The sequence below is a fragment of the Leptonychotes weddellii genome, chromosome 9, assembly GCF_054177405.1.
Source record: "Leptonychotes weddellii isolate Sample4059 chromosome 9, ASM5417740v2, whole genome shotgun sequence".
Lineage (NCBI taxonomy): Eukaryota > Metazoa > Chordata > Mammalia > Carnivora > Phocidae > Leptonychotes > Leptonychotes weddellii.
The window spans coordinates 12086203-12113538 of NC_138377.1; the positions used below are offsets into that span (position 1 = coordinate 12086203).

Below are 27336 nucleotides of genomic sequence, written 5' to 3' on the forward strand. Positions count from 1 at the left end.
TGCTTTTAGTGTGTATCTGTTTCTGTTATTATACTTTAAGAAATTAAAGTAATAACCGTTACAATTGAAGCAAGATGTGCTTTCTGTGTTCCCTCAATCTTTACATGATTAAAATTAAGCTTTGGCATAGCTGCAATATAATTCAGTTCAATTTAGCAAATATATATGGAAACCCTTTTGCTGCCCCCCCCCATTACCGTGGCATCTACAAGAACTGCTTTTTCGTTACAGTAATTGAGTGTGAGATGTGAGCATTCCAGATGTGACTGTGGGGGAAAATAAAATTCACTATGGAAGGGGGTTAGGTTGTGAAGGCATCATCCAAGGTGGTGGATCTTAACAATGTATTAGTTTGGGCTTGCAAAGGGGAAAGTCTCGGGTTAGGGGTGCTGAGGTTGGATTCAGCAGGGCATGTACTGACTCTTGGACAAGGAAGGGACATGATGAGAAAGGTCTTCATCTGGCTGCAGTCTGTACCATAGAATAAAGAGATGGTTGGTCCGCTGGAAGCCATTATCACTGACTAGGGCCTAATTGATGAGGTCCTGCTTCAAGGGTAAAGGAGATAGATATGTGAAAAGAAGGTCAAGTCTTAGAAATGTAACCCAGAAAGAAGCTGATAGCCTCCAATGCTGATTGGCTAATGGGAAGCAATGCAAAGAGAACTGCCCAGGTTAGCTTCAAGGGCTGGGAGCCTAGGCAAGTAGGAGAATCATGGTGTTATGTTATCATAAATGGAGGATTGGAAAGAGAAGTGGACCAGGTGGAATCTGGAGAGGATACCCATGGTTAGGAGGGAAGCCAGACAAGAGATGGTCAGAGGAGATCCAGGAAAACACAGTTTCATGGAAACAAAGGGAAGACAGTATTTCAGGAAGACAGAGTGAACAGAGAAGTCAAGAAGTAAGGGTCTGAGTTTGATTTTGTACAGGAGAAGGACAAAAGGTTAACCTTTCAGTAACTTCAGAAAAGTAGTAGAAGTGGATGCCAGATGGCAAAGACCCTGAAAAGGTTTGTGTGATTGGTGAGACTGTAATATAAGATCCTTCAGTTATTTCCAGTAAGAATCCCCTTTGAAGGAAATCCACTCCTTCCCCGACTAGGAACAAAATGCCAGCCTGTTATTAATACCTGTAGATATAAAATGTACCTATTTTCACATTGTATCTCAAAAACATTATTTTTACAAACCATTTGGAAATAACGTTTTTATTTTCTTTGATTCTTCTCTTTCAAAATTTTGCTTATCCCTCTCTGAGATTTATTTCTAGGTCATGATTCAGATTCCAAAACTAGTATTTTCTATAAGCTTATTTTATACCTACTAGAGTTTAAATTCAAACATTTTCTGACAGTAGCAACCGAAATAGCTTCAAAGACGTTTTTTACCTCCACCTTGCTTTTTCTTGTTGATTATATCTTTTCAAAAATGCCCCAGATTGATAGCTCCTGAGATAGTATGCTATAGTAACAACACATGCTTTTTAGAATTGAGAAATGTACTTTGGCCTCATTCTGGTTCTTGAAGATGCCTTTTACTCCTAAGAGGAGCCAGTCGAGAAAAAAGTACATTAGAACTGGAGTCACAGGAACTAGGCTCTGTGCCTGTCCTTGTTGTATGACCTTGGGTCAATGTCTGGAGTTTTTCTTCTATGAAGTGAGAGAATTGTAGTAGAGGGTCAATTACATCTCTTTCCAATGGAAAATCTCAGAATGTATGAATATACTACTTTATTCTTTAACTTAGTCATCAAGCCTACCATGTGGTCTGATTCCACACTGGATGGTGTGGTTGGGTTCCTCATGTGCTCTCCCTTCCCTGTTCCCTAACGGTACTGCATCCTCTGCCTATGACGGACCATCATCTCCCCCTTCATGTGGTCAACTCTTATCCTTCTAATCTCAAGGTGCATTTTCTGGTATACAGTGGTATCCCCAGCTCCAAGCACCTCCAGTACAGATTAGGTACTCAGTAAATATCTGATGATCAAATAAATGGGTTGTATTCTGTTTTTTTAATTGAAATATAGTTGACACACAGTGTTACATTAGTTTTAGGTGTACGATATAGTGATTCAACAACTGTATACATTATGTTATGCTCACCACAAATATAGCTACCATCTGTCACTATATAACACTATTATAATATCATTGACTCTGTTCCCTATGCTGTACCTTTCATCCCTGTGACTTGGGTTGTACTGTATTATTGTCCACCCTTGTGGTGGAGAACCACCAGCCTAAGCTTTGGCATCAGTTATGAGTTTAGAACCATGGAGATCTCCAGGTTCCCCCCCCCACCCCCACCCCTTTGGTATGTGATTTTTTGGAAATGGGCCCATTGGTCTTGTTCATGTGAGAAGCACTTATCTACCTTCTGTGAGTTCCTGGATGTCACAGACTATAGTTACTATCAGTTCATTCCCAAGCCCTAGGGTAATTTCTGGCAGAAATCAGGTGTACAATAAATGATTGTGAATAAATGAAACCCAATTTTGAGATAAATAATAAAATGTCCTTTTCTTTTGGTTGCAGATATGACACCTTGAAACTTTAAATACTAATTCACACTCCCCATAAGAAATTATATTTTTAAATAAATGAAGTTACTTGAATACCCAAATCACTAGTTCTGATAACATTCAAAACTCATGCTTTGATATCTAGGATCACTTTGCTCCATTTGCCTTTCTTACAACTTAATAATGAGTCATTTGCTTTCATTATGACTTGCCTTGCCATGTACTTTGTTTTCAAAAAAAAATTTTTTTTAAGAAGTCACAACCCACCACTGTCTTTTAGTTCTATAGTTCCAGTATTTTAAACCGTAGTTTCTTTTTTGGGGGTGGGGGACATGAAGCAGGGAAGGAGCAGAACCAGCATTAACTGTGTGTTGTCTTACCACTCACTGTATTGTATAGATTATATTTCTGTGCTCCAGAGAAAAGAAATTGAGGAAATGGTTTTTTAACTAAGGAAATTATGCTATCCTGATTTACAAAAACCGTTATCACTAATACCCTATTGACCCGAGTCTCGGTTATCTATTTTTGCTCTGCAAATGACCCTGACGCTCAGCAGTTTAAAGCAATAAACATTTAGTATCTCACCTAATACCTGTGGGTCAGGAATCTGGGAGTGGCTTAGCTGGTGGTTCTGGCTCATATCCTCTCATGAGGTTTCATTCAAGATGTTGGCCAGAGTCACAGTCATTTGAAGGCTTGATCGGGGCTGGAGAATTCACGTACAGGGGTGCTCACTCAGACACCTGGTGATTTAGTGCCTCTTGTTTACAAGAGGCTCTCTTGTTAGGGCTGCTCGAGTATCTTCACAACATGGCATTTGGCTTTGTCCAGAGCAAGTGATCCAGGAGAGCGGGAGAGCATGGAGGAAGCCCCAGGCCCACACTTACTGAGAGGGCTAGGGCCTCAAGGTATTTGTGGATGCATCTTAAAACCACCACTGCTTATAACATAAAACACCACTGTTTGCTGCCTTTGAAACTGTCCAGGTTGTGAAAGCAACTGTGATCCAAGTTATTTATTTCACTTCTTATCCATGAACAGAAGTTGGATATCAGAATTTCCTAGTTTCCACTTTATTATTTCCGGTGTCTACTTCCTTTTTATTCTCTTGTAGAAGATAACATGATGTAAGATAATGAGATACGGTGGTAAAAATCATGAAGTGTTAGAATCAAAAGTTGTCATTTTCTCTCTGTGTTCCAGACTATAAGCTTTTCCTGTCTAGAAATCAATTCAGAACGTATCTGCCCTGAGAAACCTTCTTAATGGAGGTGGGAAAAAGTTTAAGAAACCTGTTTCTAGGTGAACCAGTGAGTACCAATTACATAGCATTCATGGATGATCTTAAGAACAGGTGCCAAAAATAACAAGCCTTCAGAGAGGAACACGTTACAGTGAAATGAGAGCTTCTCCAAAAATGGAGCCAGTGACCGTCAGGTATCTTGGTGGTGGTTTTATATGTGAACTTTCAGAAAGATAAGAGAAAAGTTAGGTCGGTAACAGCTATAAGCCCTAGTGGGGGAGGAGGGGTTAAAAATCAACCAAAAGGCATTTATTAAGTGAGCCAGGTATCAGGCATTGGGTTTTTACCTAATTACTTCATTTTGAATATGCTCTCTCTTTTTTTTTTAAGATTTTACTTATTTATTTGACAGAGAGAGAGACACAGCGAGAGAGGGAACACAAGCAGGGGGAGTGGGAGAGGGAGAAGCAGGCTTCCCGCGGAGCAGGGAGCCTGATGCAGGGCTCGATCCCAGGACTCCAGGATCACGACCCGAGCCGAAGGCAGACGCCTAATGACTGAGCCACCCAGGCACCCTTTAATATGCTCTCCTTTAATCCTTCTCCATCATCCCCAGTCAATCTTCCCTTCTTTGTGTCCTTTCTCTGCCCCACTAGACTGAAACTCAAGGGCAGAGCTGAGACTTTCATCGTTGGATCCCAGGTGCTGGAGGCAGTGCCTGGCCCTCTGCTGATGTTTATTGTTGTTAAACTTAAGCCATCTTTATAAATAAATACCATTATCTTCTTTTTCTCCCTAAGATTGTATAACTTGACTGAAGGCAGAGTAAGTGGCAGAGTTTGGGGTCCAAAGCCAGGTCTACAGTTTGTGCTTTAGCACAGATGCTCTTGGGAAGATTCCAGGAGGCCACTTGTGTTGGGAGGCCCAAGGAGCATCCTTACTGGTCTTCCCTGAGAGAAATTACTTAGGAGGTATTTCTGTGTTTATCCAGAATGAGTCACTGTGGTTTAAGAGAGTCTTCCTGGAGACAGTTTGTTGATTGACTAAAAGGATCTTGAGAATATGCTGCCCCACTGTGTCTGGGCTACAAGTGAATTTTTGGTGTTACCTGATGTTTTTCTGTCTCTAAGTGGGATGCTAAAAATTTCTCATTAATGCTAAGGGAAACTCCTCTATCTCTTTTCCCATTTTTTTCCAGAGTCTACCCTGACTGATGAAGAAATTAAAACATGGTATTTAGATAAAAAGTTGGAGCTCAGTAAATAAGGAGATTATGTATCAAACCCCTTGGCCAAACCCATCACTACTAAGAAGGGGCCTTCTTGCAAGAGTCCAGGCCCTAAACTACGGGAACGGTGGAAGAACAGATGCATTCAAATGGGGTTTTGCATCTAAATCCATAGGACCTTGGTGACAGGATGTGTAGTGGAGGGTAGTAGAGGCCCCTAGGCTTCTGTCCTGGTAGTCTGAGTGAATAGTGGCTCCGTTTGGTGTGACAGGAGACAGACATAAGAGGAGAGCAAGGGTAGGGTTGATGAGGACATCCATTTGGGATGTGTCTGTGGGACAACCGAGGAAGGTGTTCCATTGAAAAATGGGCATCGAGGTCAGATGGTTCCATGAAAGAGAAGTTGTCCCAGGATATCTGGGAGAGCACCTGGGTCTTAGATGTGTGTCTGTTGATGTTCTGTTCATGGATTGTTGGTACAGGAAAGAGCCGAATGGCACAAGCAGCCTTTCTTGGCTGTCCTGTACTATTGGTAATCTCCGCCGCTGTCTTTATATCTCAATGTCCTGGACACATTGGGGAGCAATGAGTGACCTCCTGCTTGGGTTGTAGAAGGGAGCGGCCACCTGCCCCTGGAGGATGAGGGCCCTTCTCTCTGCCAGGTCTCGCATCGGCTCTCACACAGAGCTTGCTTCTACCCAGTATGATTTGGTAATCTTAAATGCCTCCTTTTTTTTTTCTTTCTGGTTTGCTTGCAACGTTGTCTGTATCTGTTTTAAAATGTCATTCATTTTTCTTTTTAAAAGACAACCACAAATTCATGCTTTATTTTCTTGGGAAAATACTTCTAAATAAAAAACTGTGGCTTGATTTTTCTATGTGGGTGTTGATGCAGTTGGTTGTAATGAGACCTCTTCAATTAGTCACTTACTAGCTGACTCTTATGAATTATTTTAGATGTGCTGGCTGCATGGTTTTTGTTTTGATTTTTGTGTTTTTTTTAAAATTCAAAGTGTTATCTTGAGATGTAACACACTTAGCTTTTATTATATTCTATAAATTTTCTAGCTTATTCTTTATTGTGTGTTAATCTGATAGCATGATTAACATGTCTGACTTCGGTTCTTTCCTTACAAATGCTGAACACTTCCGTCTTTCATTAACTGAAATCATTCCTCTGTAAACCAATAACAATTGCAGATCGTACTACCTTCACTCCTTTCTTGTGAGGCTTTAAGTGCATCCCTCGTTTGTTAAATTATAGTCTTTAAAAAAAAACTAGATATGACATATTTTGTCATTTGGTACAGTGCCAGGAGAAAACAAAGGATCACTTGTTACATTTTTAATCTTGTTACCCCTTTTATTTAATATTCATTCGGGGAGCCAGTGGAGTGAGGACAGGCTTTAGTTCACGCCAACTTGAAAATGTCAGCCCTGCTACTTCTCAGTGGTATGACTTTGGATAAACTGCTTGAGTTCTCTGTGCCTTGGTTTCCTGTATGTAAAATGAAGACAATACTGTTTGCCTTATGGGTGATGAGATTAAGCGACATAATACAAGTTACATAGTGCCTGTCACATAATAGGTGCTCAGTAAATGCTAGCAATATCTGTTTTTATACAGTAGAAGCTCTCTTACCCAGTTTGCCAGCTTAAAAGAAGCTTCCAGTCCCTATGCAAAGCAGTCCTGTGGATGCCCACAGCATGTTGAATGCTGATAATTGGGAGGCTTGTGTCTAGTGTACTCATGTGCTTCTCTGCTCCAGCTAACTGAGTTGTATTTGTTCCCAAACCTGTTTGTGTTGTTTGTTCTCAAACTTCTCTCTGCCAGTTGAACTTGTTATTGTAATTAGGTGATTTAATTAAATACTAGGCAAACAGTATATAAGTACAAAAGAACTGCTTTTTCTATAAAAATGAAGTTTGGAAAGACTTAATAAAAGCCACTAAATTAAGAAAGAAGATCTGAGATTCCCTAGAGTAGTTATTTTCATAGAGACAGAAAGTAGAATGGTGGTTACCAGGGGCTGATGGAAGGAGGGAATGAGGAGTTAGTGTCTAATGGGGACAGGGTTTCTGCTTACAGCATGTGTATCCACGTGCTATGTGTTTCCTCCTTCTTTTTTTTCTAAAGAATTTTTTTTCAAGATTTTATTTATTTGTGAGAGAGAGAATGAGAGACAGAGAGCATGAGAGGGAGGAGGGTCAGAGGGAGAAGCAGACTCCCTGCTGAGCAGGGAGCCTGATGTGGGACTCGATCCCGGGACTCCAGGATCATGACCTGAGCCAAAGGCAGTCGCTTAACCAACTGAGCCACCCAGGCGCCCTGTGTTTCCTCCTTCTTAACGGACTTCAAAATTCACCGATGGACTCTTGGTTTAGATAAGAGCATCTTCACTGATTATGAGCCATATTCTGAAGGTCTCATCGTGTTTGATCCTCTTTACATACACCAGTTGTCCCATTTGAGATCTCAAGACTGTATGGCTTAAGGACAACTGACAAATGTGTGTGATGTGTTTGAAGCTGAACTGATGTTTGGACTCTGGACTTTTAAATACTTTCCAGCATATATTTTGAGATTCGTGAAACCTCAGATTTTTGCCTCTTAAGTTACCAGATGTTTCTGGCATTTGATGATTTTGGGGGATCAGACTCTCCATTTTTATGCTAAAGGTCATCTTCCTCTCATGCCCTATGACCTATAGGTCTTTAATCTGCATATTCCTCTGTTACTCCTCCATCTGCCACAAGTAACTATCCACCCTCTTCCTTTTACTTATTTTCCCTTTAGACTTGCATCTCTTGATCTTGATCCCTAGGCTCTCAGTGTGAATGATGGCCCAGGATGATCCATTGATCCCCAGGATGCCAAAATGCCATTTCTAGATGTACTCTTCCAGTCCTTAGAACAGTTTATGTAGCTGTTTTTGTTTGTTAACCATCTTAACCATTTTTAAATGTACAGCGCAATGGTGTGAACTGTATTCACATTGTTATGTGACCGACCTCTAGAACTTTTTTATCTTACAAAACCAAAACTCTGTACACATTAAACAACTCTCGTTTTTCCCTTCTCCCAGTTCTTGGCAACCCCCATTCTACTTTCTGTTCCTACAGGTTAGACTATTTGAGGTCCTTTGTATAAGTAAATCCTACAGTATTTATCTTTTTTTTTTTTTAGATTTTATTTATGTATTTGACAGAGAGCTAGCGAGAGCAGGAACACAAGCAGGGAGAGTGGGAGAGGGAGAAGCAGCCTTCCCACCTAGCAGGGAGTCCCAACGTGGGGCTCGATCCCAGGACCCTGGAATCATGACCTGAGCTGAAGGCAGACGCTTAACAACTGAGTCACCCAGGTGCCCCAGTATTTATCTTTTTGACTGGCTTATTTAACTTGATGTCCTGTCCTTGAGGTTCATCCACATTGTGTCAGAACGTCCTTCCTTTTAAAGGCTGAATAATATTCCCTTGTACGGGTGCACCTCATTTGTTCGCTCACCTATCGAAGGACAGTTGGGTTGCTTCCACCTTTTGAATTACGTGGCTATGAACATGGCTGTACAGGTTTTTGTTTATTTTTAAATACAAAGTTTTTTTGTTTCCGTCAGCTTGCATTGTCTCAAATTGTAAATGCTAAAGAGCAAGTCTGAATCCCCTTGCAAGTGTGACCATAAATGGAGCACAAAGACATTCCGATTACCCCACAGTGTCTATTTTCCTTTTGCGTTTTGGCGTGTGCTGACATTTTAGTAGGAATACTATTCAGTCTCATTTATACTTAGCCCTTCATTTAGTCATGTTTTGTTGTTTCCTTGGTTTTAAATTTTATCTCTTAGGTGAATTGGGAACTGAAGCCTTTCATTTGACTTGTGATCTTGTACATTCTGGAAGCTCATACATGTAATCGTGGAACAAATAAAGCAGCTGGAGGAAATCTTTCCTGAACAAAACCCAAGTGGGGCATTTGGGTGTGAGCCAAGATTCCAGCAGCTACAGAGGGAGATGTGAAAAGGCTGCCTATATTACAGCACCAACAAATCACTTCTGGCCCGACTGGAATGTCCTTTAGGTAATGATCAGATAGAGGGTAGGGACCTTTACACATTTAACTGCCTGGCCACAAGGTGAGGTGTTTACTGTAACCTTCCAAGGTCTCTGCACCAAGTTAATCACTGTGATATACCTGAAGGAAGAGCAGCAGCATGAGTGACTCAGTGGGCTCAGCATAAATGGAGATTCTGAGTCTGCTTAGTCTGAACCCAGCCTCACACTAAAGTACCGCGGGGTCCTAGGCAAGACACTGTGTTGGTAACTTCCTGGGGTTCCATTCCTCCAACCAAAATTCAGATCTGTAATGCAAATTTAGCTACCAAACAATAGCTAATAATAAATGAAGCCTTGTGTTAACTGCCTCTTTTTAGAGGTGAAAGCTTATTGTCCAAAGTGATCTAATAATTAAGTAAAATTTCACTGGACATTTTGAAAAGATTGGTTATTTTATATATATATATATATATGCACACACACACACACACACACACACGTCCGGATTGACACATACAAAAGCAGACACTTGTAATGGAGGTAGGTTTTTTAAAAATGTAAAGGAGTGCTCCAAGTTCTTAGCCATTCAGCCAACATTACCAATTACCTAGGGCAGTACTTCTCAAACATTAGATGCGTAAGAGACACCTGGAGGGCTTTTTAAACATCCTTTCTGGGTGCCTGGGTAGCCCAGTCGGTTAACTGTTGACTCTTGGTTTTGGCTTGGGTCATGGTTGGGATTATGAAATCAAGCCCTGCATTGGGCTCCCCTCTCAGTGTGGAGTCTGCTTGGGGATTCTCTCCCTCTTCCCCTCCTCCCCTCAAATGAACAAATAAATCTTTAAAAAAAAAAAATTCTTTCTGGGGCCCATCTTCAGAGTTTCTGATTCAGTAGATAGTGTGGTGAGACCTGAAAAATGTACATATGTAACAAGCTCCCCAAGTAATTAATATTAATACTGCCGGTATGCAAACCCATACTTTGGGTACGAGAGATCTGAAGACACTCAGAATGCCAAAGTGAAGAAAACAATCATGTCCATAGGGCAGCTAGGATTCATGTGAATACTCTACAATGTGATTAACCACATCGTATCACTGTGTGTGCATGCACATGTGTGTTGTAAAGGCATTTCAGAGAACGCAGCACATGCAAAGGTATAGAGAACTGAAACCACGTGACGTGTTCAGGGACATAGCATTTGCATTTCTGGAGCCAAGAGCTCATAGCTGGCCAGTGTGTGATTTGGGGTGGGGGGTCATGGAGGTGAAGGGGAATGTGGAGTAGGAGAGATACCAAGAACTAGGTAAAGCTCTGATCATAGTGGGTCTGTGTACGCTAAGGAATTTGGTTGTTTCCTTAACCTGGTAACAAAGGGAATGAAAAAGAGAAAATGTGAAGATTCATAAGGGATCTCAAGGATGTAGAGTTAACAATAGCATAGAATTTGGCCAAATATAATTTAGTCAACCAATAATCTTGCTGAAATCACACTGCCATTGAAAGCCTCTCTGGAGTCTGGTTTCTTCAGTTCTGGTAGTTTTTTTGTACACCATATGGTGATTTACAAGTTCTTTTTTTTTTAATTTTAATTTTTTTTTAAAGATTTTATTTATTTATTTGACAGTGAGAGAGACAGCGAGAGAGGGAATACAAGTAGGGGGAGTGGGAGAGGGAGAAGCAGGCTTCCCGCTGAGCAGGGAGCCCGATGCGGGGCTCGATCCCACGATCCTGGGATCATGACCCGAACCGAAGGCAGACGCTTAACGAGTGAGCCACCCAGGCGCCCCGGTGATTTACATGTTCTTTAAAATTACCTGTTTTCCATTATTTTTGAGGTCTTTTTCTATCCAATGAATAGTCAGCCAGTTGTCCTTGCCCAAAATTGTTTATAGTAGTGAACAATTGGACTACAAAGATAGTAACAATAAAAGTATCTTACAAAAATAGGCTTTTTTCTTACAGAAGCAATGCATGCTTACTATAAAAACTATAGACCAAAAAAAAAAAAAAATCCTCCCATAATCACATCTATTATTTAGAAAATCACTGTTAAAACCCCTGGAGACTAACCTCCCAGATCCTTTTCTATATCCGTGTGCACTCTTCCCTGTTTGAAATAGGGTCATACCATATGTTCTGAAAACTAGCAGTCTGCCAGTTGTTGGACATGTGCACAATTCCAACTTAATTCCCATTGCTTGACATTTGGTTTGTTGAGTATCCCCTGTGGCGGATGACTACACAGAAAGTTGAGGAAGGGGAGTCAAGGAAGCAGAGACAGTGGGGTGGAGAGAAGAACATTCCAGGCCTGAGCAGAGACCTAGAGTGAGGAGACCTTGGCACCTGAGTAATGGGAAGTCTTCTGTGGGGCCCACAGGACTGCAGGTTGCAGAGGTTGAAGCCTTGCTGCCAACAGCCTGTACTTGGACATCCCGGGCAATAACTGGCCAGAATTAAGTCACTCCAGAAAAGAGTAAAAAGAGGGAAAAAAACCTGTAGCCTATCACTGAACAGTATTCCTTTCTGACCAGATTGTTTTAACACATTGTTGTTTTCACCAACTTGATTTCGACAAAGTTGTTTTTGGCAAATTGCTTTCAGTCAAACTATCCAGATCCAAATTAACGGGATCTGGGGGCTTCCCGGATCCCAGCAGTGTGCTGGGGCTGCCTCATGCAGGCTCCCAAGCCAGTTCTGCCCACCTTTGCCACCTCACATTCAGTGATGTTGCCTTGGCAGCTTGAAATCAGCAAAATGTACAAATCAGGGAATTTTCCTTTTTTCCCCCCCCATGAAAATCAGTTCCCCAGCACACCACTAGATGTAGTTGAGTGAGATGGAAGAAGTCCAAAATCAATGTCCTGGGTTTTGGCTCGGGACTCAAGCACTGGAGTGGTTGACCAGTGCTAGGCAGCATTAACTTTGAAGTCAGCAGGGCCAGGGTTTGAATCCTCACTCTCATTTTCCTCCCACTTCCAGCAGAGTAATTAACTTCTCTAAGCCTCAGTTTTTTTATGTGTGAAATAGGGTCACTAATATTTAACTTACAGATTAGTTATAAAAATGGATCCTTGAGAGATAGAAGCTATTATGATGATTACTGTAATGAAGGAGGAGCATGAGGGCGTTAAGTTGATTTTGTAATTTGAGTTGAAGTTTGAGTTGCTTCAGGAGTTTAGAGAATCCTATAATAACAATAGCTACCATTATGGAGTGTTAATTACATGCTTTTCTGTGCATTATTTAATTTAATCCACAAGAGAACTTTAAGAGGTAAATACCAGTGATAAAATTACCCTCATCTTATGGTTGAGGAGCCTGAAGTTTAAGTGAAGTAACTTAGCTGGTCAGTGCAGAGACAGGAGTTGGAATGCAGGTTTGTCTGAGCTCAGCATCTATGTTCTTAACCACTGTGCCTATGAGGTCTCCACTCAGTAGAGACATCTAAGCTCCAGGATATCAGTTTATGAATCCTATGAGTTGTTGAAGTCTTAGGTGTGAATACAGTCACAGTGGAAGGGTCTATAGAGTAAAAGGAGCATGATGCAACCCTGGTATTTAAAAGGCAAGATGAGAATTTAGAAGAGGAAGCAATATGGGGCTCCTGGGTGGCTCAGTCAGATAGGTGTCCAGCTCTTGATTTCGGCTCAGGTCGTGATCTCAGGGTTGTGGGATCAAGCCCCACATCGGACTCTATGCTCAGTGGAGAGTCTGCTTGAGATTCTCTCTCCCTCTGCCCCCACCCCACATGCTCATGCTCTCCCTCTCTCTCTCTCAAAAATAAATAAATCTTTAAAAAAAAGAAAAGGAGAGGAAGCTGTGTCAACAGCTGGACATGACACAGGGAAATCAGAAGATGTAAGAATTAAAAAGGATTCTTTGGATTTGGCGATATGAAAAGCATTGATAAATCTCAACAAAAGCAGTTTGGATAAGATCGTGGAAACAGAGACCAGCTTCCTTTGGGTTAAGGAACGAATTGATGATGAGGAAGTAGAGGAAACTGGTGTAAACTACTTTTGAAGAATAAGATTCTAGAGAAGTAATTTGGAATCTAGGGAGATATTTCACAACATATATATATTGGGAAGAAATAATGAGTAGAAGGGAAGCATAGGAACATGATTGGAGGAGCCAAGTCCCTTGGGAGGCAAGAGGAATGTGATCCAAAGCCTGGTTGAAGAACTATGACTGGATCAATACTGGGACTGGGTTTTATAGTTTGCGTGGAATAGAAGAAGGAAGCAAAGCATTGAGGATAATGGTCCATATAACTAAAGGCATGGCACCATGTGCTCTAGGCCAGGTAGAGAATAAGTAAAACCAGACAGGCACCTGTAGACTGAGAAACTGTAGAGTGGTCAGGGTCCTAGGAGTCTCAGAAGATATTGAAATGAAGTTGGGAATCAAAGAACAATAGAGCTGCAAGAGTGGAGAGCTATGTACAGTGAATGGGATCTTGATACTGGATAATTCATATGCAGAGAAGTTCTGTGTAGTTGACAAGGCCCCTGATCTAGCATGGAAGATCAATCTTTGAAGCAGAGTGGAGGTGAAGTTCATCAAAATTGAGGAGATCAAGGGACTCTAGGCCTAGAGTTATGATTGAGACCTGACATTGGTATCCTCTTGAGTCTTCACCCAACAAGATTGCATTTTTTCTTAATTCTTTGTTATTAATCCAAATGTTTATGTCTAAAGATGTCCCTCCCAGTTAGGGTGTAAGCACTCCTGATGAAGAGTGACATATTCTTTAATTGGTGCCTGAGAGATCTGATAGAATTTTCTACCATCTCTCAGGATCCTCTTCCTAGGATTGGTAGGGAGTGGATATAAAAGTCCTAGGTTCATTTCTTCTCCCTCTAGGGGATGTACAGCTTACACTTTCAGAGGAATAATATGAATAATAATCGCTGTCATTTGTTAAGCATCTGCTACATGCCAGCTACTGTGCCAAGTACCTTATGTAGATCATATCTTTATGGCCTTATAACAACTCAATAAGATGGGTAGAGAATAGAAAACTCCCTTGCCCAGGGTCACTCAGCCTATAAGTGATGGAGCCAGTATTCAAACTCAGGCAGTCTGCCTCCAGAACTCAAGATCCTCACTATGAAAAACTACTTCTCAATGCCTGGGAGACCCAGGTCAGCCTCATGTTGGACATCAGTGTATTCCTGTTTATGAAGGAAAAGGAAAGTAGCCACCCTGGAGATTCCTTGTCCTTGTCGCACGGACACACCATTAGGACTAGGGCTCCTGACTGGCCTCTATCTCTCAATCTTCAGCCTGCTTCCCTCTGGAACATAACTCACATGCTTTGAGCCACCATCACCCCATATAGCTCTGCTTTCCTGCAGTAGTGCCCCTCACTGCCAGGGGCAACGTGAGATGTCTTCCCAAAGCCCCCTTGAAGTTAAACCTCTGGGCTCTTCTTGCAAGAAGGCTGAGAAATGACACGAAAGGCATTTCATTCTATCACTGACTCTTGGAAATACTGGAAGGTTGTTTCATACAGATACATTACTGTGATAGAGCTTGGCTATTCAAGTACAAGGAAGCCTTAATGGAAGAATGCTCAGAAAAGTTATATAAGATGTATACAAGGAGAAGAAAGCATTTCTTTTGTAATGATAAAACTGATTTGTTCAATGGGAAGGACCTCCTTGAAAATCATATTAATTTTCTTCTAAATTAATTTGCTATTTTTTGAAAGCTAGTTTCAGCAAATGATATCTTGTCCTGTACATGCCCAACTCCAACTTTTGTATTTAAAAGATGCATTTACCAGTCTCATACTTGGATGAACTTCTGATGCATAATCAGAAAGTACTGATGAAAGAGAAATGGATGAGCATACATTTTTAAAACTGTTCTATGTTGGGCATTTCTTTTAGTGTACATTCACTGATGAGATGAAGACTTTTTATTTGACCCATATCTTCAAGAGTAAAAGAATATTTCACCTTATCTTTCAAGAAGAAAACAGTTTTGTTTTACTTTCAAAGTCAGGTATCTTCCTAAGTAATATCAATTTTGTACCAAATCCCTAATCCCTCTAAACCCCCTGCCCCACTGCCTCCTCCAGTGCACACATAGTGCAAGACACAGGGCTAGCGAGAAGTAAACCTGGAGAGTCCACCCCAGAATGGTCCAGAAAAAATACCAAGGAGGGCTTACCTTACTCCTTATTATGGGGCCAAAGGCCAGAGGGCTGATATCCAAAGCTGGGTCCCAGAAATCATAACAAAAATGAAGCTGGGAAATTGAGTTGCAACCAGGACTTTATGAAGTCCCAGGTGTCAGCACCCAGGGGTTGAGGCAAAACCAAATGTGGGGTGGGAGGAAGCAACCAAGAAGCCCCAGAGTAAATAGCAGAATTAGCTATGCAGAAGGTGCTCAGGATGGAGTTCAGGTGTGGAGGGCCAGTGCCCCAGGCAGTTGTCACAGGCACCCAGGCTGGCTTATAGCTCCTGCCTTGTGTCATTCATCTAGCCCAGAGGTTCTCTATGAGAGATCCATGGCCCAAAGCAGTCTGTGAGGTCAGAACGATTTTCCTGATGCTAAGGCACTATATACCTTGTTTTACTCTGCTGACATTTGTATTGATACTACAAAAACTGGGGGAGGTAAAACTGCATGAATTTTTTTACCTGTTTTTAGCATGAATCAAGACAGTAGCACCCAATTGTACCTAGTAATCATCGTATTCTTCCTCACCTTGCCCTCAGAGTTAAAAAAAAAAAAAAAAAAAAAAGTCAGTTTCACTTAAGAATATCCTGGTAAAGCAATAAGAATTACTATATTAAATCTCAATCCTCAAATGCATGTCTTTTTAATATGGTAGGAAGTATTCATACAGCATTCCTGTTACATGCCGAAGCACAATGGTTGTCTCAAGGAAAAGCTCTTTGCACGATTGAGATCTGAACTGACCACTGTCTTAATGGAACACTATTTTTATTTGAAAGAATGACTGACAAACTATCATTATTCAGACTTGAGTATTTGGTCAGCATTTTCTTTAAAATGAACAAAGTGAGCCTGTCATTTCAAGAAAAACAACTGACAGAGTTTGTTGCCAATGAGAAAATTCGAGCTTTCAAGTGAAAATTAGAATTTGGGAAACTTGTATCCACCACTGTGAGCTTGACAGTTTCTCAATACTTAAAGACTTTTCTGGTGAATTCAATGGTGATATTAACAAATGTGATTTTTTATATTGTATAATGAAATGTTTTAACACTTAGAAGATCTGTATAACTCAGTGAATTAATATTTTTCAGACAACCAATGCATGATGTTACAAAATCATGCTTGGGTAAAAGATCTATTGAAAGTACAAGATATGCCACTGGGTTTTAATGTAACAAAGTATGAAAAGTTAATTGATATGGTTTCAAATTCTATATTGCAGCCAGCCTTTAAGAAACTATCACTTAGGGGCGCCTGGGTGGCTCAGTCGTTAAGCGTCTGCCTTCGGCTCAGGTCATGATCCCAGGGTCCTCGGATCAAGCCCCACATTGGGCTCCCTGCTCAGTGGGGAGCCTGCTTCTCCCTCTCTCGCTGTGTCTCTCTCTGTCAAATAAATAAATAAAATCTTTAAAAAAAAAAAGAAACTATCACTTAATTGAGTTACAGTATAGTATCAGAAAAGAGTATCTGCAATTATCTGAAAAGACTACCTACCCTTTCAGCTACGTGTCTGTATGAAGCTGTAGTTTTCTTTACATACTACAGTCATACCACCACAAAGGGAATTCAGAAGCACATATGAGAATCTAGCTGTAATTTATTAAACAATACATTGAAAAGACTTGTACAAATGTAAAATCTCTTGTCACTGTTTTTGTTTTGTTTTGGAAAATTTACTTAGTTTTCATAAAAACATGCAATTTATGTTAAAATGCAATGAAATTATTGTCAATTTTTAATGAAGTAAGATTTTGAAATTTTCCCAGCTATAATTCTAGTGGGACAAATATTGACAGATAAAGCCCATGTAAACAGAAGCTCTCCAGGATTTTCAATTTTTTTTTTTATTTTAAAAGCTTTTTTTTTAAAGATTTTATTTATTTATTTTGACAGAGAGAGACAGTGAGAGAGGAAACACAACAGGGGCAGTTGGAGAGGGAGAAGAAGGCTTCCTGTGGAGCAGGGAGCCCGATGCGGGGCTCGATCCCAGGACCCTGGAATCATGACCTGAGCCGAAGGCAGACGCTTAACAACTGAGCCACCTAGGGACCCCAGGATTCTCAATTTTTAAGAGTGGAAGGGAATCCTAAAGCTACAAAGTTGTGAGAACCACTGATGTAGTACCCATTATGACCTGGGCCTGGGCTCCTGCAGGGATAGTGTGGTGTACTGGACAGATGTGGACCTTGCTCCCAGAGCTAATAGTTACCTAAAATGAAACAGATAATTCCCATCGAGTATGGTAAGTGCGGTGATGGGAGAAGCAGCAGGTGATATGGGAGCACACTGTGGGGCACCTGGCCCTATGTCGGGGAGACCTTCAGCAGGAAGTAATGTCTCTGCTGATTCCTGAAGGATGAATAGTTAACTAGGCAAAGAAGAGAGGTTGATTGCTTTGGGTATATGGAAAAGTATGTACAAAGATCCCCATGCAATAGGTCATGGCTTCACTGCAGAAATAAAAGAAGTCGAGTGTCATTGGATCACAGAGTGGAGGGGATGGCAAGATATGAAGCCAGGCCAAAGGGCAGCAGCCAGATTATGAGGGATTTTTGTGAAATCAGGAGTGAGGAGGACCTCCTCCTAGGAGAAATGGAGCATCCTGGAGGGTTTTAAGAAAGAAGGGTGACATCAGATTGCATTTTAGACAGATCTCTCTTGACTATAGAGAATGGATATCTAGAGATGGGGGGACTGGTTAGAGGTCATTGTGGCAATCAAAGAGAGTTGATGGAATCTGGGCTATGGTATGGCTGAGGTGTTGGAGAAATGTGGATGGATTTTAGAGCTATTTTCATGGAGAAGTTTATGTAGGTAAATGGATTGGTTGTGGTTAGAGAAGAGTGGGGTAGGCATCAAGATTGAATTTAGGTTTCAGGTTTAGCACCTGGGAGTAATGATAATGTTCATTGACAGAGGGAATGTAAGAAGTACAGGTTTAAAAAGGAGAAGGAGGGATTCCATTTGGACCACCAGGCTGTCCCAGAGGAGATGCCCACTCAGCATTTGGATCTGCAGTTCTGAAGTTTGGGGGGAGGCAGATCTGTACTAGAGACATAGATTTTGAATCATCAGCATATGAATTGTAACTGAAGCCAGGGGCTAAGTGAGATCTCTCAGAGAGAGGATTTAAACAAGAAGGGAAGACTGCCCAAGAGAGAACCATAGGGAGTACCAACAATAAGGGGATAAAAAGGTGCCCAAAGCATTAAGGGAATCCAGAGACAGATGTGGTCATTGAGACCGAGGGAGTAGAGTTTCAAGAAGGAAGGAAGGATCAGTCATGACCAGTGCTGTCAAGAGGTCAGTAAGATGAGTATTGAGGGGCGCCTGGGTGGCTCAGTTGGTTAAGTGACTGCCTTCGGCTCAGGTCATGATCCTGGAGTCCCGGGATCGAGTCCCGCATCGGGCTCCTTGCTCAGCGAGGAGTCTGCTTCTCCCTCTGACCCTCCCCACCTCATGCTTTCTCTCTCTCTCAAATAAATAAATAAAATCTTTAAAAAAAAAAAAAAAAAAGATGAGTATTGAGAGTATCTTTTTGATTTAGCAACAAGGAAGTAGTTACTGAGTAATTGACTATATCCAGAACAATGTCAGTGGAGTGTGGGGCTCTCAAGAGCTTGAAAAGTAAGGAACAAGAGGGGGGAGGGGTTGGTGGAGGAGAGAGGGGAAAAGACTGTAGAGAGTGTGGGAAGCAAGAAAACAGAGACAGAGAGATTGATTTGAGATTATAATTCTGTGGGGAGAAGCCCATTAGAGAAAGTTGAAGATACAAGAGAGAAGGGGAGGGAAATCAGTAGAGCCCGTTCCAGAAGAGTCAGAAGGGGAGGAAATTTGGAGAGCAGGTAGTGGGAAGCCAGGTCTCCAACAGTGAACCAAGTTCCAATCAGGGCATGATGTGGGGAGGGCATTAGCTGAGGAAATTGAGGGCATAGAATAGTTTAATTAGAAATTGAAGTTCCAGGGTGCTTGTGTGTCTTAGTCGGTTAAGTGTCCGATTCTTGGTTGCAGCTCAGATCATGATCTCACGGTTGTGAGATAGAGCCTCAGGTCAGGTTCCATGCTGAGTGTGGAACCTGCTTGGGATTCTCTCTCTCCCTCTTCCTCTGCCCCTCCTCGCACTCTCCCTCTCTTAAAAAAAAAAAGAAAGAAAGAAAGAAAGAAATGGAAGTTCCATGATGCTCAATGGAAAGGTTTAGAAGGAGGAGAACAGAGGGAGTTTGGATCAAAGGAGAAAAGGCACAGAGCAGTGTGAGGAAGAAGACAGGACAGACTGGAAGGCCAGAGGGGCTCACCAGAGTGACCAAGCTTCGCAGTTATGAGGAGACAGGCAGGATGTACAGAGAGCTGTATCTTTAAATTTTAGATATTGGTAATTTAATTACAGCAGTCTTATCTTTTTACACAATGATGCATTTTTATATCACAACCTAAAAATTACTCAACAACAGTGATTTTTTTTTACTGAAACATTATTTTCTGGCCAATTCAAATTATTCTCATGTGTTTCTGTTGTTTACTTTTATGTTCACCAGGTTAAATCTTCAGTTATGCTACTGCCATTAAGAGTTTCCTATGTAGAAAAATCTATTCATTATGAACACATTTATTGCTTCGTTGAGTTGCCTATTTAAAATGCAGAGAACCACAAATTAAATGTAGTGCTTTTCCATTTTGAAAAAAAGCAGATGAATGGGTACTATTTTCTTGAATACATCATGTTTTTCTTACATAATTAACAGTCCAGATTCATAGGCTAACAGATGCCAATCCTTGCTTGTTTTGATATTTGTTCCTTATTGAAAAGGATGCTTCCTAAGACTTGCATGTGCCTTGTTCTGCATCAGAGGGAATGATAAGGCAGATGTAATAGAGACAGTTGCTTGTGGGGGGCAGCTAAGTGGTCAACAGAGAGGTTATTTCTCTGAGGTTAATTATGCGTATAAAACAATTTCTTCATTGAAATTATAAAATTAAAATATCTCAAGCAGCTTCCATGTAAGATTAACCCGTTAAATACCTCCAGATTCCAAGTCTACAGCCTTCTACTAAATATGCATTGTATATAAGACTTTGGTGTTTGTTCCAGATACATTCTTTAATGACCTATCCTAATGCCTCTCAGTATACACCTGAGCTGAATATGTGTAAGTGTGGACTATAGTATGGTACAAAGGCACCATTAAATGAGAAATCTGCCACTAATGCTTAGTGTATCTGATCTGGAGGTCAGTTTATTTTTTTATTTCTTTCTATTATAACCCCAAAGAGGCCTTATGTTCCATTTCTAAACCCATATAATGGATTCTTCTGTCATTGAAGCTGTAGCAGGCTAATGGAGAGAGCTTTGTCTTTGATGCCACGGGATGCCACCTAATCCCAGAAGGCTCACAGCCCTACTAGCTCTGTTAGAAACAGAAGCCCCTCTAGTCCCTCTGGTTATCTCATTCCCTTCCACTCTGATCTTCATTTGTTCTGATCAACCTCCACGTTCCCCCTCCTTCAGACTTTCAAAGGACATCCCTGGAATTCTTTTCCCATCATAAATGAACTTTCCCACATCCTTAACTGGCAGGTAAAACACTGCATCTGCCTTCTTGCTTTAGCTGACATTTGGCTCTTTCCTGAGAGCTTTGCCCAGTTAGTCTTTTGAGCAAACACTGCTCCAGAAGCACGATGCTGTTTGGAGACCGTCACTTCCCAGCCCATGATAAACCCTGCTCTTCTGCTCATTCTGCCCTCTGGCTGATCTTCCCTCCATGAGCATGGCACTGTCACCCACCAACGTCCACATAGAACCTCCCCCAGACCCAAAGTCCTGGCATCATCGGGGGTTCTCCCAGCGCTGTAGCTTTTCGGTTCCTCCATTCTGCCAGTTCCAGTGACCTTCATCTCGATCACGTCCGCTCCCTTAGCTGTGCCCTGGATCACTGTTAGGAAAATGCAGCATCTCTAAAATCTCACATCTAGATAGCTGTTTTCCACAAGTCAGGACCTCTGATACAATACTGGGTAATAGGGAGCATTAGTGGCATCTGCATCCCTGTTGTGTTTCTGGCTTTTCATAGAAACATTTCTACAGTCTCACCATCTAGTGTGATGTTGCTATAGGGTTTGGCTGGAAGGAAAAATCTCTTATATTCTAAATCCACTCAGTTTTTTCTATTGTAAATAGGCATTGGGCTACTTGAATGTTTTTTTCCTATACATGTGAGATGTTCATGTTGTTTTTCTCCCTTAATCTGATACTTGCAGCACTAAATATTTTCTCCTCCACTTTTTCTTTCCTGAAATTTCTTTTAATGTCTGTGCTTTCCCTTACATCATCTGTGTCTCCTTAATTTTCCTTTCAGTTTTCCGCCCTCCTTTTTTGATCTCCGTACTGCATTCTGGGAGATTTCCTCAGTGTTGTCTTCCAGTTCATTAAATCTCCCTTAAGCTGTGTCAAACTTGCCAGTTATATTTGCTCATTCCAGGATTTTCAGCTCGTTCTTTATTTCTCTCTCTTCTTATTTCATAGCCTTTAAAAAAATGTTTTTAATTGAGGTGTAATTGATAAATAACATTAAATTAGTTTTGGGTCTACAACATAATGATTAGATATTTGTATACATTGCAAAATAATCACTGCAATGTTTAGTTAATATCCATTACCTTCCATAGTTATAAAAAAATTATTTTCTTCTTGTGATAAGGACTTTTAAGATCCCCTTTCTTAACAACTTTCAAATATGCAATATGGCATTATTAACTAGTCACCACGATGTGTTATTACATCCCCATGGCTTTATTTTATTTTATACACAATCTCCTATATATTGCAATCTCATTTGATAGCTATTATTTTTCCATTATGACTGAGGATTTTGAAAGTCTTCTTCAGAGTGTTCTGTACTGTTCTATTTTCTCAGATGTGAATTGTCTCATTCATTGGACTGTCTTTAATCATGCTGCACATCCTTGTATATTTTGTAATTTTCTTTTCTTTTTTGGAGAGCATAACTTCCCTATGGATTTGCTTTACAAGGGTTCCTCTGAGGGCTGGTTTTGAGATCCTTAGCTCTGAAACAAGTCATAAATTAAGCATGGCTTGGGATTCCCACTGAGAGAAATAACAATGTCTAGTTTACGGGCAGTGCAGACTCAGATGCTAGTCAAGTATAGCCATCTTCATTTCTAGTCACAGGTAATTTGGGGTCTTGACCCTATCTGAAATAATAGAACTACTCTCATCCCACCCTACCCCACCCCCTGATATCTGTGGGGCATATTCAACCCCTTTCCCTTTGCAGATATAGAAATGTAAGCCTCCCGCCCAGTCTTCCTAGCACCTGCCCCCCCCCCAATTTCACCATGGTCATAGAGTCTTAGTTGTTACTTACCACTGGGGGTCATTATCTCTCCTGTTTACAGAGACATGATTTTCTTGTTTTTGAAAATAGTTTTACTCAGTCAAGTCCCCAGCAAAAAATAGAATATCATTCAGATACTTAAATTCAAGGGATTTTAATGAAGAAACTATTTATAGAAGTATGGGCAGGAGTGAAGACTCCAGCAAGGTCATTTGAGGTACCCAGAGACTAGGAACAGCAGCAGGCTGTCACCACACCGAGTCCTGAAGAGGCAAAGGAGGAGGTGTCATTAGCAGAGTTCAGGGAAAGCTGGCACTGCCATGAGGGGCCTCCTGGTGGAAGCTGGGTTTGAAGGGAAGTAGCCACCATTAGAAGGCAGGCCTGAAGTAGGGAAGGAGCAAGAAAGAGATATCCTATTCCTCTCTCTTCCTACCCTCCTATCTCTTGCTGGTACCTTCTGTTGGCCAAACCCAACTGGAAGACCAGCCAACAAGGGAGCCCAAGTAATGTGGTCCAGAAGGGTACAGAGCAAAGCAGAGAATGCAAATAGAAAATAAACAGAACAGGCTTATGTAGTTTAAAAAAATATTTTATCTGTTATTTCTGTATGTTGTAGCAGACTGAGAATTTTCAGCATTTTATCTGTTATTTCTGTATGTTGTAGCAGACTGAGAATTTTTAGCAAGTGTTTACTCTGCCATGTTGATGCAGAAGTCTAAGAATCCCTACTTCAACCTCTTACCCAGCTGACTCCCTCATTCAGGCACACCCCTGACGTTTGCATGCCTGGGACAAGAGTACATATGGAATCCCACATGCTCTGTGTGTGTGTGTTTGTGTGTCTATATATAATATATCTCTCTATATATTATAAAGCAAGGTAAACTATTAAATATATATATATATTTAAGATTTTATTTATTTATTTGACAGAGAGAGACACAGCAAGAGAGGGAACACAAGCAGGGGGAGTGGGAGAGGGAGAAGCAGGCTTCCCATGGAACAGAGAGCCTGATGCAGGGCTTGATCCCAGGACCCTGAGATCATGACCTGAGCCGAAGGCAGATACTTAACGACTGAGCCACCCAGGCACCCTAAATATATTTTCTCTTCCCACCTTGACAAATATACTTTAATAACAAGCTAGAAGGCAAAGGTTTGATTAGAAACCATGAGTTCCTTGGAGGTCCACATGAGACATCTATGGCGAGGGGGAGTACTGGCCCCTGGTCCCTCACTGTACTCCCTGTGGCAAGGGGCTTCACGTACTTGTGTGGACACCAGCCCTCGCTCTGAGCTTAATCCACATCTCCTACACATCTCCTACAAACAGCCACCCTTTGAGCGAGCCCACAGTCACTGAAAGTGGGCTTGGAGCTGTTTGAGTAGGGGATCAATCCTAGGGTCCCAGGTACCTGCAATGCCCTCTAAAAGGTGGAGTGTGTAGGCTTGGGTGGGCACATCCCCTTGGTCCTGCACAATCCTTGTTCTGTGGAGAGGGGTGCAGCCAGATAAGGGCCAGAGCAGAGCCCTCCAGAACATGGGATGCATGGCAGGTCCCCTCCAGCCCGGGTCTAGTGCTGGTCCCATTACACTTGATCTTTGACTTAAACAGGCCCTCCATTCCCTTCCCCCCTCTAGGTTTTTCTCAGATGTTGGGGTCTTGTGAGGCTGCCTTGCTTCCCTGTCTAGTCTAGAGTCTGGGTCCATTACACTCTTGGCAGTGCCCTCAACTTCCCAGCCCTCGTTCTTCCATCGCTCTTGCCTGGCAAAACCGCAGCCCTGGGTCCACCTGACTCTGCTTTCTGCCTTGTGCTGAGGCTCCTGAGTACCCGCAGCACAAACAGTATATGGGTGCAGGCACTCAGCAAATGGCCTTGCTCCCTATTTCTTAAGAAAATTGAAGTCCTCAAAGCAACAGTGTCTTTTCCTCCCTGCTCCCCTCTACAATTTGCGCACTGTTGATGAGGACCGGGGGGATGAGGAAGATGGCAGTCCCACCACTCACCGTTGACTTGCCACTATGCCTCCTTCCCTCCTGTCACAGTGGCGAAGGCACTGTTCTCTCGGCCCCACCGTCTCCCACAGATCCTTCTACCGTAGCTTAGGATTCTGCCCCCGTCTGCTTCCTGTGGACATGAGTGCATCAGTTAGCCTCTCTGTCTGAAGCTACGCATTTAAGCTGCACTCCCCTCTCTATTCTCACATCCAAATCCCTTCCAGTCCACTGTGACCTCATTTCTGCCCCAGGAACTCTGCTGCCGCAACCGCTCTGACCAGGTTCAACAATGACCTCTTTGCTGCTAAAACCAGTGGGTGCTTTAGTTGTTCTCTGTAGCATTTGACACTGACAGGCTCACCTCCTAAACATGCTCTTTGCCCTTGACACTCACACTCTTCCTGCTTTCCTGGCTGACTTTCCCAGTCTCCTTCCCTTAAATGTCACCTTCCTCAGAGTTCTGCCTTCACCTACTTCTCTGCTTATTCGTTATACTCCCGGCGCCTGACCTGTACAAGATGCTCCATCAGTATCAAATTATGTGTGCAAATCAAGCTGCTGGTTTCAAATTCAAGCTATCTACTCAAAAGTCTTTCAAAGTTGAAGCAAGAAGGAGCAAACTTTTTTTTCGTAAGGATACACATTTCCAATTTTAAATGATGTATTACTTATTGCAACTGGAGTCCGCTGAGGGGAAAAAACCATAATAACTTATTTCAGAACTAATATGGCTATACGTTAACAACAGAAATGATGTAGCTATCTTATTAGAAATACAACAAAGAGATTACTTAGCAGCTGTCTCCCCACACTGTCATTTCATTTTGCTCTGTGGTTCTTGGCAGAGAATCTAGAAAAGAAAAAAAATAATTAAGCCACTCTGTGTTCTCTCAGACTAAATGATCTCTGCTGTTCTGAGAAACAAATCTTAAAAGGCAATGTGTATTCCATGATTATTGGAAATAGAACATTTTCGGAGGTTTTTTCCCGAGAGACATGTGGTTAAACATGATGGCCTCTTCCCTTCCAGGTCTGGTTGTAAAGTTTCTCTTAGCTTTATGTTCCAAATGCAGAACTCGAGGTCCACACACTGGCCTGGGGGCCATCATTAGATCTTGAAACCCACTTCGACAAAACAATTCCACAGAGGTCTATTTAGGGCTCGCTTTTCATTGAGATAAAGAGATACCACATGTAGAGCATTCAGTTGTTTATTCATTCATTCAACAAATAATTATGTTAATAGCCACTTACACCACTTATAGTCATCTTAGAATGGATATTATTTAACGTGTGGAAAGCTACTTGGCAAAAGATGCTGAGGTTATTTGTAACTTTATTTGGTCTTTACCTGCCAAGGTTTCTTTCCCCCACCTTTATCCTGTTAGCAAGATCTACTATGCGTAGGCCCATGTGTCATATTATGATTCCATCTGTCCCTGCCGTAGTCGTCATAACAATGACCTGGGTCATGGTATCTTTGTGCCACTCTCTACTTAAGCAGAAGGAAAACTCTATCAGTCCAGGCAAAGAAGGAATTGTCAAAATTAAATCGGAAGTCAGGATTCCATTGCCTGCTGATTTGTACAGTTCACACTTTTGCAGCCTAAGTATGAACTCAGAAAGGGATCTTGTGACCACTTCCATTTTTAGGGACATTTTTATGGCTCACAGGGAGATAGATGAGACGTGCAGATTTCATGGGGGAGGTTATTCATGCTCTTAATCTTCTGGCATTACCCACATGCCCAAGACAGCACGAGGCAGAACTGAATGCAGTGCGTAGCCCAGGCAAAGAGCTCAAAGCGTGTCAGTGTAGGAGTGTAAAAGTCACTGCCTACAGTGATCTAAAGGTACGACTTAGGCTGCATGTGAGGTCATGGGGAGTGGTGGGGCTTGTAGCAAACTGGAGAGCTCCCAGGTTGCCTAAAGGCATGCATGTTTAAAAAATTGGAAAACCAGGACACCTGGGTGGCTCAGTGGTTAAGCGTCTGCCTTTGGCTCAGGTCAGGATCCCAGGGTCCTGGGATCGAGTCCCACATTGGGCTCCTTGCTCAGCGGGGAGCCTCCTTCTCCCTCTGCTTGCCACTCCCCTTGCTTGTGCTCTCTCTCTCTCTGACAAATAAATAAATAAAATATTTAAAAAAAAAAAATTGAAAAACCCTGAGCTGGCCACACAAACACATGCGTAGCAACTCACTATTGCCCCAGCTTGAGTATTAGATCTCTATATCATGCCTGTCCCTTGACTCATTTGCTCTCTTACTCTTGCAGTGGCCTTAGCTCACCCTTCCTCTTCCCAGTGCCCACCACCCCAGATCTCCAACTGCTTGCCTCACACGAAAGCTGCAATCAGAAAATTTCTACCTGTTTTAAAGAACAACGTAAACAAAATGTGCCTGTGTTTGAGAGTGGTTGCTTATATAGGAACCAAGCAGCACTTAAAGCACTTTAAAAAACTTTTCAATCTTTGTTAGTTTTTATATTACTCATAAGATACACGTTCTTCATTTAAAACTCCTAATAATATAGAAGTAAATGTTCATTCCATTCTCCCCTCTGCCAGTCCCATTCCACAGATAGATACTAATAATTGTCTGCAGTGTATCTATCCATATAAACTGATGTATACATGCACATACTTACATATATAGATTATATATAAATGTAATCTTATTAAAATGCTACTGTATCATTCTGCAACTCACTTTTTCATATAATATAGACAAATTTTCAT

At 41.7% G+C, this 27336-nt stretch overlaps 1 protein-coding gene across 3 annotated transcripts in view; it reads left to right on the forward strand.

Moving 5' to 3' along the window:
* EFCAB11 (EF-hand calcium binding domain 11) overlaps positions 1 to 27336 on the forward strand; it is a 139655-nt gene that overhangs the window by 74341 nt on the left and 37978 nt on the right. The window lies entirely within an intron of this gene.